This window comes from Rhinatrema bivittatum, chromosome 2 (assembly GCF_901001135.1).
Source record: "Rhinatrema bivittatum chromosome 2, aRhiBiv1.1, whole genome shotgun sequence".
Lineage (NCBI taxonomy): Eukaryota > Metazoa > Chordata > Amphibia > Gymnophiona > Rhinatrematidae > Rhinatrema > Rhinatrema bivittatum.
The window spans coordinates 185,964,786-185,980,574 of record NC_042616.1 but is presented as its reverse complement, the minus strand read 5'-3'; positions in this window follow the sequence as shown (position 1 = coordinate 185,980,574).

Sequence of the window (15,789 nt, the reverse complement as noted above, 5' to 3'; positions counted from 1 at the left end):
AGGGTCCAACCAAAACCTTACAAACAATAGCAGGCTTTTTGCTACTCAGATTTGCTGTAATATCCTAGAAGGTACACTTTGGGGGTCTTGCTGCCATAGCATTGAATTTGTACTTTTAGGGTCTTTCTGTACTCCTGGGGGGGGGGGGGGTGTCTAGATGCAATTCTGACTTGCTGTCATACCCCAGAAAATACTATGTGTAGATGTTGCTGCCACTCTGCCTTGCTGCTATTCCCACTCATACTATATCTTGATGGTCTTTCTGCCACTCAGCCTTGCATCAGAACCCAGACTTTACACCTTAAGAACATAAGAACATAAGAAATTGCCATACTGGGTCAGACCAAGGGTCCATCAAGCCCAGCGTCCTGTTTCCAACAGAGGCCAAAACCAGGCCATAAGAACCTGGCAAGTACCCAAAAACTAAGTCCATTAGTACCCAAAAACTAAGTCTATTGTACCCCAAAAATAAGTCTTACTGGCCGTCATCCTTTTTGCCACACTACAAACTCTACAGCTTTTGGGTCTTTGTGCCATTCATTCTTGCTGCCATATCTCAGGCAGTAAACCTGGGGGCGGGGGCAGTAATGGCTGCCACTCTTCCTTGCTGCCATATCTTAGACTTTGTAATTTTGGGAGTCCTTTTGGGGGGTCTTTTTGCCAATCAGTCTTGCTGCCATACCCCGGACAGTACACCTTAGAGAAGAGTACTGCTGCCACTTTGCCTTGCTGCTAAACCTTTCATACTACACCTTGTTGGTCTGCCACTCAGCCATCCTTCAAAGCCTATACTGTATACATGGAGGTCTTTCTGGCACTCAGCTTTGCTGTCATACCCCAGGCTTTACATCTTTGGGGTATATCTGCCACACGGACTTGCTGCTATATCTCAGGCTATACAATTTGGGGATGTTGCTGCCTCTCTGCCTTACTGCTATTCCCCAGATTCTACAAATTAGGAGTCTTGCTGCCACTCTATCTTGCTGTTTTGAGCTCCACGCTACTGCTTAGTGATCATTCTGCCACTTAACCTGGCTGCCCTACCATAGATTTTATCCCGTCGGGGTCTTTCTGCAACTCAGACCTGCTGCCATACCCCAGACTGTACATCTCAGGGTTGTTTTTGCCTCTCTGTCTTGCTGCCATAACCTAAACTCTACAACTTGAGGATCTTGTTGCCTCTCTTTGCTGCCATATCCTAGAATCTTTACCTTAGCATGTGCTTGCAAATGTGGATGGCTGCTTTGCACATCTCATGGTGTCTTGGAGTTCCTATGCCATTCTTAGTGCTGCTTTGTTCCTCTGTCAATGCACGGGTATTTTTTCTGCCACCATTGCTGCTTTGCTTTCCATTCTTGTTGCCTTACAATGTTGACACCATGCCCGGTGCCGTTTTGCCCCTTTGGTGCTCCCTTTGGGAGTTCATGTCACTGTTATCTTTGTCCTCTTTTGAAGCCTTGAAGTGTTCTTGGCACTTCTCTTGCTGCTTTGCTCCTCTAATGGAAAATTCCTGCCACTGCTTGTAACCTTTTGCCCCTTTAAGGTTCCTCAGGATATTTATACCACTTTTGGTGGCAGTTTGCCACAGTTTTGGTGCCTTGGAGTTCTAATCCCCCTTCTGATATTGTCTACCTACAAGTTTCATTAGAATTGATTAGAAAATAAAACCCCAATTTTGAAGCTCAAAATTGGCTGTTACTTCACCATTGACTCTAATAGCAAGCACATTTTTTTTTTCATTTGAAACTAATGAAATGAATGGAGGTGACCCGTAAAATGAATAAATGAACAGAAATGAAATTATTCCTCTGCACATGCCAAGTGGCAAATGCAACTCTCATTTAATTCTTCCTGTCTTAGCATCATAGGTTTGATGGTTTCCGAGTTTGTCTTTTGGATATGAATAAACTATGCTGAAAATGTGGAGATACAAATTTACAGGTCATGCATCACAATCAAATATGGAATTTTGAACTTGATGATGTGCTTCCTTTAACAATTTTGAATGAGCCCAACACTGAAATGCTACTTAGCTGGATAAATCAGATTTATTCAGCTAAGTGTAAGTCACTGAATACCCAGCTATGTTCAGTGACCGCTACTTAGTTGATTAAGTCACTTATCTGGCTAAGTAGCTAGCCGGATAAATCATGAGCAGTGGGAGGATTGAGGCAGTGCTACTTATCCATCTAACTTAGTCAAATATGTAGCATTATTCAAATTTGTCCAGTTAAGTTAATCAGATAAGTTAAACCTGCCATAGAGCAGGACTAACTTAGCCAGAAAAAAATTATCCAGCAAAGTAGTGCTGATTGAATACAGGCTGTTGAATATCCTATGTAAGATAGCCAGATAAGTCGTATCTGGCTAACTTACATAAATTACTAATTTTGAATATTGAGGCCATTTATTTTGTTTTGTAATTTTTATGACAAACAATGCTGAACATAGCATCCAAGAAGAGACATTTCACTTCACACATTCCTTTGATCATTGAAAATGGATGTGATCCAGTGATTCAATACCGTGATTACAAATACAACAGGCACCATTTCCTATATGCCATGTGACTCAGCCATGCGGGATCCACTTTAGGGGTTGACATTTGGCAATCACTGTATAGATGCTATGGTTGTTATGGATGATTGTGGTTGCTTTACACTGAGACTGATATGTGTTTGTCATGCAACTTTTTTTTTGCAAACCTAGAAACATGAATTTCTTTATGCTGCTGCTATGGGTATTAATTGTTACTCTTGTTCTAATTATTCCATTCTTTCCAAGGCCTGGTTCAGACAATAAAACTAAAGAAACTCTGAACCTACTGTTGTGACCTCAGTCAAGTCACCCCAAATAAGATGATCCTATCCTGATTTTTACCCCATTGCATGGATTAATTTGTAGTTCTGATTTCATTAAAAATCATAACTGAATCAACCTGATCTAGGTGAGGTGGCAATCTTTTCTGAAACAGTGACTGAAAGGATATTCAGGCAGCAGCTTGAATCTGGAATGCAGTACTTTTCTGGCATTTTGCCTATCTATCAGGATTTTTTAAGCTATAATATATGTCCTTGACATAGGCCCCTGGCAGAGGCCAAAGCAAAATCTTGATGGATTCATTTTTTCTTGTGTTCATTTTGTCACCTTCTTGAGATCAGTTTTTCAAAATCCTTACAGCAGGAAAAATAACTGTGTAAATGTACTCATTTAAAAAAAAATCAAAAAACAGGCCACTTACACCCCATCTCTCCTGACTGTACAATTAAAAATGAGCCAGGGCAGCTGGATTCCCTTCCATCTTAACTTTCCCTGGACCTCCCCATGTCAATCAAATGTGGCCTAAAGATATATAAACTCAATCTATGAAATGCCTGGCAGCACTGCAGATATTACACTGGACCCTAGAACACCGGTACCTCTTATTTGGAAAACAAAACAACCTGGCCTGCTACAGATCTCTCCACAGAATCTATATGCTAGCTGAATTCCTCACCTCAGTCACACAAAGAGCACAGGCAGACCCTCAGCAAATGTAGAATGAGGCAGGGTTTCCCAACCCTCTACTTTAGACACACCTAGCCAGTTGGATTTTCAGGATTGTCACAATAGATATGCAAGAGATAGATTTGCATACTGGATCTCCAGAGTATGCAAATCAATCTCAGGACTATTCATTATGGAATCCTGAAAGCACAACTGGTTAAGTTTGCTTCCAGGAGAGGGATGGGAAATATTGGAATAAGGTACCACAAATTAGAAATAGAAATGCACAAACAAAAATAGGAATCCTCAAGAATCCAGACTCTGCATGCAGTGCATATACTCAATGAAAAGGATCATGAAATGGACCCAGATGAAGCAGATCTGACCTTATCAAATTCAGGTACCCCTCACCCCATAAATAAAGAGATCCTAACCTGACCTGCCCAGTTTTGTAAATAGTCTAACCTGTCTGCCAGTAAGGATGTATACTCTAAGGGGCGGATTTTAAAAGCCCTGCTCGTGTAAATCCACCCAGATTTACGCGAGCAGGGCCTTGCACGCCGGCGCACCTATTTTCCATAGGCCGCCGGCGCGCGCAGAACCCCAAGACGCGCGTAGGTCCCGGGGTTTTGGAAGGGGGGCGTGTCGGGGGCGGGGCCGAACGATGCGGCATTTTGTGGGCGGGGCGCGGCGTTTCAGGGGCGGGACCGTGGGGCGTGACGCCGGCCCGGGCCGTTCCGGGGGCGTGGTCGCGCCCTCCGGAACTGCCCCTGGGTCGGGTCTTGGCGCGCCAGCAGCCCGCTGGCGCCCGTGGATTTACGTCTCCCTCTGGGAGGCGTAAATCAGTGGATAAAGGTAAGGGGGGGTTTAGATAGGGCCGGGGGGGTGGGTTAGGTAGGGGAAGGGAGGGGAAGGTGAGGGGAGGGCGAAAAAAATTTCCCTCCGAAGCCGCTCCGATTTCGGAGTGGCCTTGGAGGGAACGGAGACAGACTGCGCGGCTCGGCGCGCGCCGGCTGCCCAAAATCGGCAGCCTTGCGCGCGCCGATCCAGGATTTTACAAGATACGCGCGGCTACGCGCGTATCTTATAAAATCCAGCGTACTTTTGTTTGCGCCTGCTGCGCAAACAAAAGTACGCGAACGCGCTTTTTTAAAAAATCTATCCATAAGAACATAAGAACATGCCATACTGGGTCAGACCAAGGGTCCATCAAGCCCAGCATCCTGTTTCCAACAGTGGCCAATCCAGGTCACAAGAACCTGGCAAGTACCCAAAAACTAAGTCTATTCCATGTTACTGTTGCTAGTAATAGCATTAGCAGTGGCTATTTTCTAAGTCAATTTAATTAATAGCAGGTAATAGACTTCTCCAAGAACTTATCCAATCCTTTTTTAACCACAGCTATACTAACTGCACTAACCACATTCTCTGGCAATAAATTCCAGAGTTTAATTGTGCTTTGAGTGAAAAATAACTTTCTCTGATTAGTTTTAAATGTACCACATGCTAACTTCATGGAGTGCCCCCTAGTCTTTCTATTATCTGAAAATGACCGATTCACATCTTCCTGTTCTAGACCTCTCTCATGATTTTAAACACCTCTATCATATCCCCCCCTCAGCCATCTCTTCTCCAAGCTGAAAAGTCCTAACCTCTTTAGTCTATCCTCATAGGGGAGCTGTTTCATCCCCTTTATCATTTTGGTCGCCCTTCTCTGTACCTTCTCCATCGCAACTATATCTTTTTTGAGATGCGGGAACCAGAATTGTTCATAGTATTCATTGTGCAGTCTCACCATGGAGCGATACAGAGGCATTATGACATTTTCCGTTTTATTCACCATTCCCTTTCTAATAATTCCCAACATTCTGTTTGCTTTTTTGACTGCCATAGCACACTGAACTGACGATTTCAATGTGTTATCCACTATGATGCCTAGATCTCTTTCTTGGGTGGTAGCACCTAATATGGAACCTAACATTGGACCTTATTTTCCAAGGCTATCGCAGGCTTGTGCTAACAGCGCAAGCCTGCAATAGCTAGTGAAGGTAGCATACGCCTGCGCTACCTACATCGGGGTGGAGTTGGCCCCGGAAGAGGAGGAGTAGGGGCGTCACCGGGGCCGACTTTGCGACGACGGTGCGGACAGCGAAAAGGTAAGGGCCTTTTCGCTGCTTATTTTGCACCCAATAACTCCACCTTCTATGGTGGAGTTATTGGGCGCAATGCCAGCAGCGATCGCACCGCGGAGGTGCGATCGCTGCCGGCTAGCACAGGACCGCCCCCCCCCCCCCCCGTTTCGTGCCCCCGCCCCTCATTACCGCATTTTTCTAAAGTATCGCAGGCCTGCAATACTTTAGAAAATGAGGCCCATTGTGTAACAATAGCAAGGGTTATTTTTCCCTATGTGATTCACCTTGCACTTATCCATATTAAATTTCATCTGCCATTTCGATGCCCAATTTTCCAGTCTCATAAGGTCTTCCTGCAATTTATCACAATCTGCTTGTGATTTAACTACTCTCATAAAAACTATGGAGTTCTGATTACAAGATATACCTTCTGAGATACCCCCCATGGAATGAAATCTTTTGGCACCTGGAGGGAACCCATGGGAGAATTCCTGTAGGGCTGCTCTATTATTTGTTGTCTTCTCTTGGCTATTTTCTTCTGGTAACATGGATATCTGTAAATAAGATAAATAAGAGAACATTAATAAAACACACATGCTATGTAGATAGATTACACCCTTCAAGAATATTTTGGTGCATTAAGATTGGAGGTAAAAAAAAAAACCAATCCACCTCCCAAAATGGGATAAATAATTCATATTTGCATCTAAAACAACAAATAGCTGAACTTAACTTTAATGCAGTAAGCTGTTTTCTTTACTGAAATATTGCCCTCATCATGGCAAGGAAAGCTTTAAATTAAATGTTTTTATGCATTAGAAAGCATTTACATTTTATAAGGCAATTTCTAGTCTAACATTTCAAAAATTACAAAAAGCTATTAGTTGAAATTTTATGCAAAGAAATAGGGGATTTTATAAGCAGTTTTCTCATAAAGATTTTCCAAAGGTATAGCAATAGAGTTTTATTAAATTCTATTTACATGAAATTAAAGTGAAACTTAAATTATAGGTTGCCATTTATAAAATAAGAATGCTTAATTAAGAACAAAGTTTACTTTTACAGTATAACATATTATTTTAAGGATATCTTTTCAATTCTACAAAATAAATAATTGTAAAAATAATGATTTATCTTTCAGTCTAACAGTTTCATTTGTTCTTTGTTTACAATGTAATAAAACAGATTTACAATTGGTGATGATGTATAAGAAGCAGCAACCATATAACTGATAACCATAAAATAGGATATAATCCTGTCTACATTTCTAGGAAGTGCAAAGGGTTTGAGCATCTCAGATTATATTTAACTTGAAGGGAGAAAACAGTGGAAGATATCTGAAAGTCATAAAAGTTGATATTCACTTAAAATATATAAATAACAATTGTCATAAAAGTTGATATTCACTTAAAATATATAAATATTTAATAAATGACTTGTAAAAATAGTTATGCAGTATAGAAGAAGCCTAAATCGAGACCTCATACATGTCTTTAATTCTACTTCCAACTAGACTGCTTTGAAATGTTTGTACAAATGCGGCTGCAGATTACACATGGCTTTATGAGACCCCAAGCCAAATGTACTGCACTTGTTTCTATATCACTAACTTTAGGATGGAATCATTATTTTCCAGTCCTTTTGGGCCTCCTGAGGTCAGCAAGAAGCACAGAAAGTGTAACTTCCAAAGGAAAATGTAAAATACTAACCCATCAATTTTCAAAAGCCCATTTATCCATGTTAAGTGCACTTTATGTGGGTAAAACCTATTGACAAATATCTACACCTTTTTTTTCTGGTGTTAAGCTGTGCAATGCCTGAAATGGCCATAATGCAATTTGTGCTAAATGTTGCAAATTGCAGGGGAGAGAGAGAGCGGCTTTCATAGTAGTCAACTATTTATAACACTTTTGGAGGGCCAGCTAGTAGCTCGAGGTGAGGTGTTGGTAGTGGTTTAGAGATTAGGGGCCAGTTTTACATGCAGTGTGAGATATATGAACAGCACAGTACACCTCAGTGAAGATTTGATATCATTTGGTGTGAGGAAAGTCTCACAAAGATGAGATTTCTACCTTGTTATAGAGTCCATCAAGCGGCGACCCACACAACAATCTTACAAAGTCTACATACCAAAGCCTCCTCAGCCAGTATAGTGCAACTAATGTCACCATATATGGATGATTTTCTATCCTTTTTATTGTCTTGCCTTCCAGATGTCATGGTGGGAAGACATACAGACAGAGGTCTGAGTTGCAGCCATGGGCAAGTGAATGTGTCTATGCTGCTGGAGCACAGCTTCACCCTGTGGCTCAAGAATGTTATGGTCTTGGCATAGGCCCACATGGCTAGAAGGTCCACACCTGGTCTTCCATTCTTAGGGTCCTTTAAGGTGGTGCCCATTTCCACTGGAATTTTATGTAACTACTTAAACCATGGTATAGACTTGAGAGACCCTGAGATTATTTTTTCTTCTAAGGGCAAGGAGTAAATTTTACTCCATATCCTATCCCGTTTGAGTCCTGATTGAGGACTGTCCCATTCAGTCAGGGTCATGAGTCTTAGTGCACTATGTAATGGGAGAGCTTTTGATGGCCTCCTCATTCTTTGTAGGATAGAGTCTCCTTTCTCAGGACCCGTATGACATAGTGAGGGCAAAAGTAGCGCCGGCGCCATTTTGAATATTGGTAATACGGTGCAAGTGCAGGAGGTCGCTCCCGGACCCCCGCTGGACTTTTGGCAAGTCTTGTGGAGGTCAGGAGGCCCCCCAAAGCTGGCCAAAAGTCCCTGGGGGTCCAGCGGGGGTCCGGGAGTGATCTCCTGCACTCGTGACGTCGGGTGACAGGAACCAAAATGGTGCCGGCGCTACCTTTACCCTGTCACATGGTAAGGGCAAAGGGCCACCGGCGCCATTTCTATTAACATAGCCGTGGCCCGAGAGCGGGAGATCGCGCCGGGACGCCCCCCACTGGACCACAGGTAATTTAAAACATTTTGGGGGGGTTCAGGAGGGTGGGGGATTTGTTTTTAAAGGGTTGGGGTGGGTTTTAGGGTTGTTTTGGTGTGCCAGTTTTCCCGCCCTCCCCCAATTTATGATTTTTTATGATTTTTTCACAAAAAACCCATGGCGATCAGATTTCTCTCCCCCCCAGCCAAAATCGATCGTTAAGACGATCGATCACACGATTCACATCCCTAGAACATAAGGCCTCGTTGTACCTCATCTAAGTCAGTGTATTGTGAATAGCAACAGGGGGTGAGAATTTAGGTCTGGCAACCATATCCCAATTCTCTTGCAGCAAAGACCATATGGCTGCATCATTTATACCAGCATGACTTGTAGATATCAAGGACAAGGCACAGCATATTATATAAGACAGCATAAGGTTACCTATTTGTTAGCTTGGCCCTTCGAATAGTGTTTCCCAACTCTAAGAGGTAGATCTTCAAAAAATACGCGCAAGCGTATTTTTGTTCGCGCCACCGACGCGAACAAAAGTACACCAGATTTTATAAGATACGTGCGTAGCCGCGCGTATCTTATAAAATCCGGGGCCGGCGCACGTAAGGCTGCACAAAATCGGCAGTCTGCGAGCGCCGAGCCGCACAGCCTGCCTCTGTTCCCTCCGAGGCTGCTCCAAAATCGAAGCTGCCTCAGAGGGAACTTTCCTTCCGCGTCCCCCCACCTTCCCCTCCCTTCCCCTATCTACCCCACCCCCAGCCCTACCTAAATCCCCCCCTACCTTTGTTGGGCAAGTTACGCCTGCTTGAAGCAGGCGTAACTTGCGTGCGCCACCCCGGCCTCCCGGCCCGCCCCCGAGCCATCGCCATGCCCCCGGACCCGCCCCGGACTGCCCCTTGTCCCCGGACACGCCCTCGGACACGCCCCCGGACGTGCCCCCTCCCGCCCCTTTTAGGAAGCCCCGGGACCTATGCGCGTCCCGGGGCTTTGCGCACGCCGGCGGCCTATGAAAAATAGGCCTGCCGGCGCCCGGAAATCCAGGAGGATTTACGCGCACAGGGGTTTTAAAATCTACCCCTAAGTCTATGTCATTTTTTGAGTGACACTATATGAACAGTATAGGACTTACTTATTCTGTGTAAGCTCTTCGAGAATTTCTTACTGCATCTGGAGTTCCTAGCAACTGTAAGCCTGTCACTCAGAAAGAAGCAAAGACTACCCATTTGTTGCACTCATCAAACCCTGAAGCTGTACCTCACAGCTGCCACACATGTCCTAGCAGAAAACCTTCAATCTCATGGTATGATAGTGCAAGTCCTTGACTGCTTGCTGTATGTCCTCCCAAGATACACATTGGTCTGACCTGACACACAGAATATGCTAGTTCAATTCATGGCCATGCTGCAGCTTTTGTTTTACCTGTGTGAAGGTCCAGACAAACTGTTGCTGACATTCTGGATGAACAATGGTTAACCAGACACACATGATCTGGGAGTCCCAGCAGTGTGGATACTAAAGAAATATAGGTAACCAAACACATTTCTTCTCCTCCAATTGTGAGGCTTAGAAAATATCCATTTGTAAAGTGAAGCCGTCGAAAGTGTGTAGTGGCTGCCCACTCACAAAGCTTTGTTGGCAACTGCATTATGTGGCCACACAACATTAGTAGGCCTCTCCAGCATGAGGAGAAGAAGGCAGCCCTGGTACTTTGGCATGTGCACCTAACAGTACAAGCCATTTGTCATGTAATCAATGCTGTTACCTCCCCCACAGTTCCCCCATGTCCCAGCTGGTTGATGGAAACACAGAGCCAGAGAGGAAATAGAGAAAGAAGCATGTGTCTTACCTATGAGCCAACCATCACCACAGAGGCCATCCTCAAAGAGGTCTGATTGCCTAAGTATTAAACAATTGTGCATGGCTCCCAGGTACCTGGCCACCACATCAAGGATGCACATGCGAGCTTCATAGACCACTTGCACATTGAGGGAGTGGAAGAGCTTTCTGTTGCAGAAGATCTCCTCCCTGTTACATAGTAGGATGATGGCTCTGTGAGTGCATTCGATAGATCCCACAACATTGGGAACGTGTGCAATGGCATAAAAGCCAATCCTGATATCCATCAAATCCTGCCTGTCGCAAGGGAATGCTAAATGCGGTTAGATACTGCTGTTATGACCTGGTCCAGACAGTGGAAAAAAGTAGTTTGGGGCATTCCCCCACTGACCCCTACTGTCATTTAGAAGGAGTCAGATGCCAGGAAATACAGAGGGGCCAGTAGTTTGGTGAGGCCAGGTATTGCATTCTGTCACTGGATCCAGATCCCCTCTTATAACCTCATATAATTCCCTGATAGTCCAAGAGTTGAGGCGATACCTTCTTACCACATAATCTTTTAGCATGCCAGCAATGAGGTTCACTCATGGAGGAAAGATGTGATTCCTGTATCTCCTCTACCATGGCCACCTGTGTCCCATGGGCCCTGATGCTCTCCTGTGGGGACAGTGGGCCCCCACGCTCTCCTGTGGGGCCAGGGAGTTCCTTAGGAGGGATAGGAACGTCCCTTGCATGTTCTAGTACTTGTTGTGGTTGTTGGCCTTCTTGTTGGCAGCAGCGAGCCTCCTCATGCATGCAGTATGCTCTCACAAGTACACTTGCTACAAACATAATGGGTCAAGGAAGGTAGGCCAGGCAACAGGTAATTTTATTGGGCCAGGAGGACATGGTATGTGTGGTTGCTAGAAGGGCTCATATTAATGCATCTGATAATAGCCACATAGTGGCTATTATCAGATGCATTAATATGAGCCACTATGTCACGGGGCCGATGGTCGGCCCCGTGACATAGTGAGGGCAAAGGTAGCGCCGACACCATTTTGAATACTGGCAATACGCCCCGTGATATAGTGAGGGCAAAGCTAGCGCCGGCGCCATTTTGAATACTGGCAATACGGCCCGAGTGCAGGAGGTCGCTCCCGGACCCCCGCTGGACTTTTGGCAAGTATTGTGGGGGTCAAGAGCCCCCCCAAGCTGACCAAAAGTCCCTGGGGGTCCAGCGGGGGTCCGGGGGCGATCTCCTGCACTCATGCCGTCGGGTGCCAGGAATCAAAATGGCGCCGATAGCCTTGCCCTTACTATGTCACAGGGGCTACCGGTGCCATTGGTCAGCCCCTGTCACATGGTAGGAGCACAAGATGGCGCCGATGGCCATGTGACAGGGGCTGACCAATGGCACCGATAGCCCCTGTGACATAGTATGTCAAAGGCTATCGGCGCCATTTTGATACTGGTACCGAGGGTGTGTGAGTGCAGGGTATGATTCCCGGACCCCCTGCTGGACCACCAGGGAGTTTTGGTAAGTCTTGGGGGGGTCAGGAGGGTGGGGGGTTGTAGTACATTTAATTTTAGCCTGGTAACGAATAGATTTAGATGTATAACCGTATCGGAGCGCCATACGGACGTATGTAACGTATCTGCCCCCGACAAATACGTATCCCGAATGCAACGTATGGCGCCCCTCTGCACATCCCTATTTTTTTTGATACTTATCTTTAAAGTAACATTAAATGCTCCAATCTATATATTTTTTATTTTTTGCAAACTGAAGAGCTTAATATACTTAAAAGAAAAAATGAATGGAAGAATATAGAAGCAACATTTTAAGATACGTGTTTCAAGTTTCTATGTTTGCACGCGAGTATAATTTTTCACTAGAGATAAATATGGAAAAAAAACCCCAGGTTTTTTAGAACTATCATTGGGAAATTGAGCTTTGTTCAGCTCAGCTTTCAGGTGTTTTCCTCTGCAGGAAATAAAGTTGGACTGTTTGGTTTTGAAATACATATTTTCAGAAGCTATTTTGGGAACTTTATAGACATATGCTGCACTACAGTCACCCTAGATCCTATGTATTTTAACTGAGACATACATTATATCAAAGAAAAAACACTCTTTGCACCCATCTATCTGTATATAGCTACTGCAGCTGGTACTGAATATTTCAGTTTATAACTCCCAGTCAGTCTGCTATCAAGAACCAAATGCTTGAGGTGACTTGTTTGAATTCTTGCTTGTTTACATAAGGTACCATATGCAAGTGTTATCTAGAGAAAGATTAAGCCTGCAAGTAAATATAAAATGAAATCATCAGAAAATAGTGAAGTAAGCCATATGTTACTATATTTTTTCTATGACAGCTTTCAATACATGATGATAATCAGTTGGACTGAATATCTACATATTTACCCATGCCTGAATATATTTATTTAGCATTACTGTCAGGATGGCAACTTAAAGTTTAGAAGTAACACAATATGGTGCATCATATGGAGTTGGCAGATAAATAGTAACACAGTAAATGATAGCAGATAAAAACCAAACTGGTCCATCTAGTCTGCTCAGTCAATATGTATCCAGTCAGGGTAAAGTTGCTTTTGAGGTCAGTATTAAAAGGCATTTATCCAGAAAACATGTCAGTTATCTGGCCTAATGCTGACTTTTAACATTTAGGAAACACATCCAGCAAAGTTTTAGTCAGATCATTATCTGTCTAACCTTAGCTGGATAAAAAATAGACATTCCAGGGGTGTTCCAGGGTGGAGCAAAGTTATCCAGTTAATGCGAGTTGCGGTAAAAAAGCTGTGTAAAGCGGTACCAGGAAAATTACCCTAACCACGCCCCTTTTATCATGGACACTATTTTTGCTATATTTCTCACAAAACGATGAATCTAGGCCTTAGCTGGATATGACTTATCCGGCTAAGTTACAGGGATATTCAGTGGCATGGCTACACTGCTGAATATCTGTATTCAAACCGCTCCTTAGACGAATAAGTTACATCTAGCTAAGTTAAACTAGATCATTGGCAGGTATAACTTGCATAACTTATCTGGCTAAGGCTAAATATCCAGCTAAGTAGTGCTGCTCTGATCCACCCACTGTCCACCTATTTTTCTAGGCAGCTTCTTTGAGGGTGTGTTGGGTGTTGGAGTGAGAGAAGAGGAGAGGAATTTAGTGCTGTTGGAGATGTGGCATAGTTTTTTGCCATTTCTGATTGAGTTGTGATGTTTTGTGTTGTTATCTGTTTTCCATTACCTTTGTCTTTTGAGGTATTTGTTGGCGTGAAAGTAAGTCCAGTTTGTCTTTTTGTGTGGAGTAGAGGAGGAGCAGAGCGGGAGTGTGTGGAGGAGGAGCAGAGGAGTGTGAGGAGGAGCGTAGTAGTGTGAGCAGGAGTGGAGGAGGTGCGGAGGAGGAGGAGTGTGTGTGTGTGTGTGTGTGTGTGTGTGAGGAGGAGCAGAGGAGGAGTGTGTTTGTGTGTGTTAGGAGGAGGCAGAGGGAATGGGAGGAGGAGGGCAGGAGTGCCAGGGGAAGGAGAAGTTGGGGTAGGAGTAGGGACAGGGGGAGAAGTAGAGAGGCAGGCCAGAAGGGATAGGAAGGTGGGGGTGGGGGTTAGGCAGGAAAGAGTGGTGGGAGGAGTAGGGCAGCATAGGCATAGAGAGAGAGGGCAGAGGGGAATGGAATTGGTAGGCCAGGGTGAGATGGTGGGGAGGAAGGGAGGAGAGAGGAGGAGGAGAGAGGAGAATGGGATGGAGAGTGAGGGCAGGGAGGACACCTCTCCAGGATAGGAAATGGCACCCTCTTTGGGCAGCACCACAGCAGAGACAGTTGGCCATAAAAGCATGGCAGAGAACAAGTTTCTCATCACTGGTGTCCTGCAGCACTACGCCATATTATTTAGAAACCGCTCAGCCAAGATCCCAAATGCAGCAAAAGGGCAAATATGGTGAAACATTTCCCAGGCCATCAGTCACCACAGCGGAGTGCAAAGAAGCAGGAAGCAGGTCGCCCATCGGTGCCAGGACTGAAGATAACCTGGATTAAATAATTAAATAATGAAATTAATGGAACAGTTTTGCACAAGAGAAAAGAATATATTTTGCCTTTGTGAGCAGGCAAAACAGACCTTGGATGAGAAACATAAGCAGTTTCTGTAGAGAACTGTCTCCAGCTCAAGGCCTAGTGGGGAAGTATACCAGATAACAGTACTTTGACATCATTAGTTTAGGTAAAGGTTCCCATTCCAAATAAGGGAGGCATCCGAGAATGAAGAAAAAAAGAACAAATGTTGTCAGCAATATATTGGTATATAAGGATGTAATGTGTAGCTTAAAAGTTGAGCAGGCGTTGGTAGTACGTCAAGGTTAGACACTCCAAGCCACTCCCAAGAAACTTGTATCTTTCTTGTATTCTTCTTCTGGCTTTTCTTTGCTTTCTATAATAAAGAGTATTATTGAGAAATGTAAAGGCTGTGAGTGTTTCTCTAAAACAAGCCAGCCCACGCAGCGAAATCCCTGAGTGCCATGAGCCTCAGGCAGTGAATTGGAAACTTCTTGTGAGGTAAGAAAGGTAACAACTAAAAAAGTCCCTGCCCTGGGTGTGAGGTAGGTAAAGAACTCGGAAGTCGCTGAGACAGCTGCCCTCGGGACTTCAACAGGACGTGAAAGCCCAGCTGAAGGCCAAGCTTGCAGCAAGATCAAAATATATGCGGCAGACTGGAGGAGGTCCCCTGTCCCATGGTACACTGAAATGGAGCAGCAACTGATTGAAAGGCTGGGACTGGACATTTTCGAGGGCATGGATGAGTGGCTAGACAAAATCCAAGCCGTCGCTGTTAAATTCACCTCACACCTAAATGGGCAGACAGCAACGGGTATAGACATAGACCCAGAATGGAAAAAACCCTTTAGTAAATAGGCCCCATAAATTGGCATTGGATGATCATTTTGCAAAGAACCTAAGTGCACCTCTGATGCCAAACAAATAAAGCATACTTGCTGGTATATGTACTTATGTCTTCTTTTTTTTTTTTGCTCTCTGTTTCTATAGCTCTCGAACGGAAAGCTGCCAGTTCCAGCCAGAAATGCCCAGGACCCAGCTGGGAAGCCTCAGAAACCAGTTGGGATGCCCCTGGGACCAACCGCCCAATAACTATGGTCCAGAGGCCATTACAGATGGACACTGAGACATGGTGGGAGGAGGAGGAGCAGCAGGCCGAGCAATCACAGCCATTGATTTTGCTCCAGCACCTAGGCTCCAGAAGCCCACTTAATGGACCTCGATCTGGACACATTAATAGAGGCAGGCAATTTGGAGTGGCAACCTTCTGACAACCAGTCCACAGCTTGCGGACTCACCATCAACAGGCCACCATC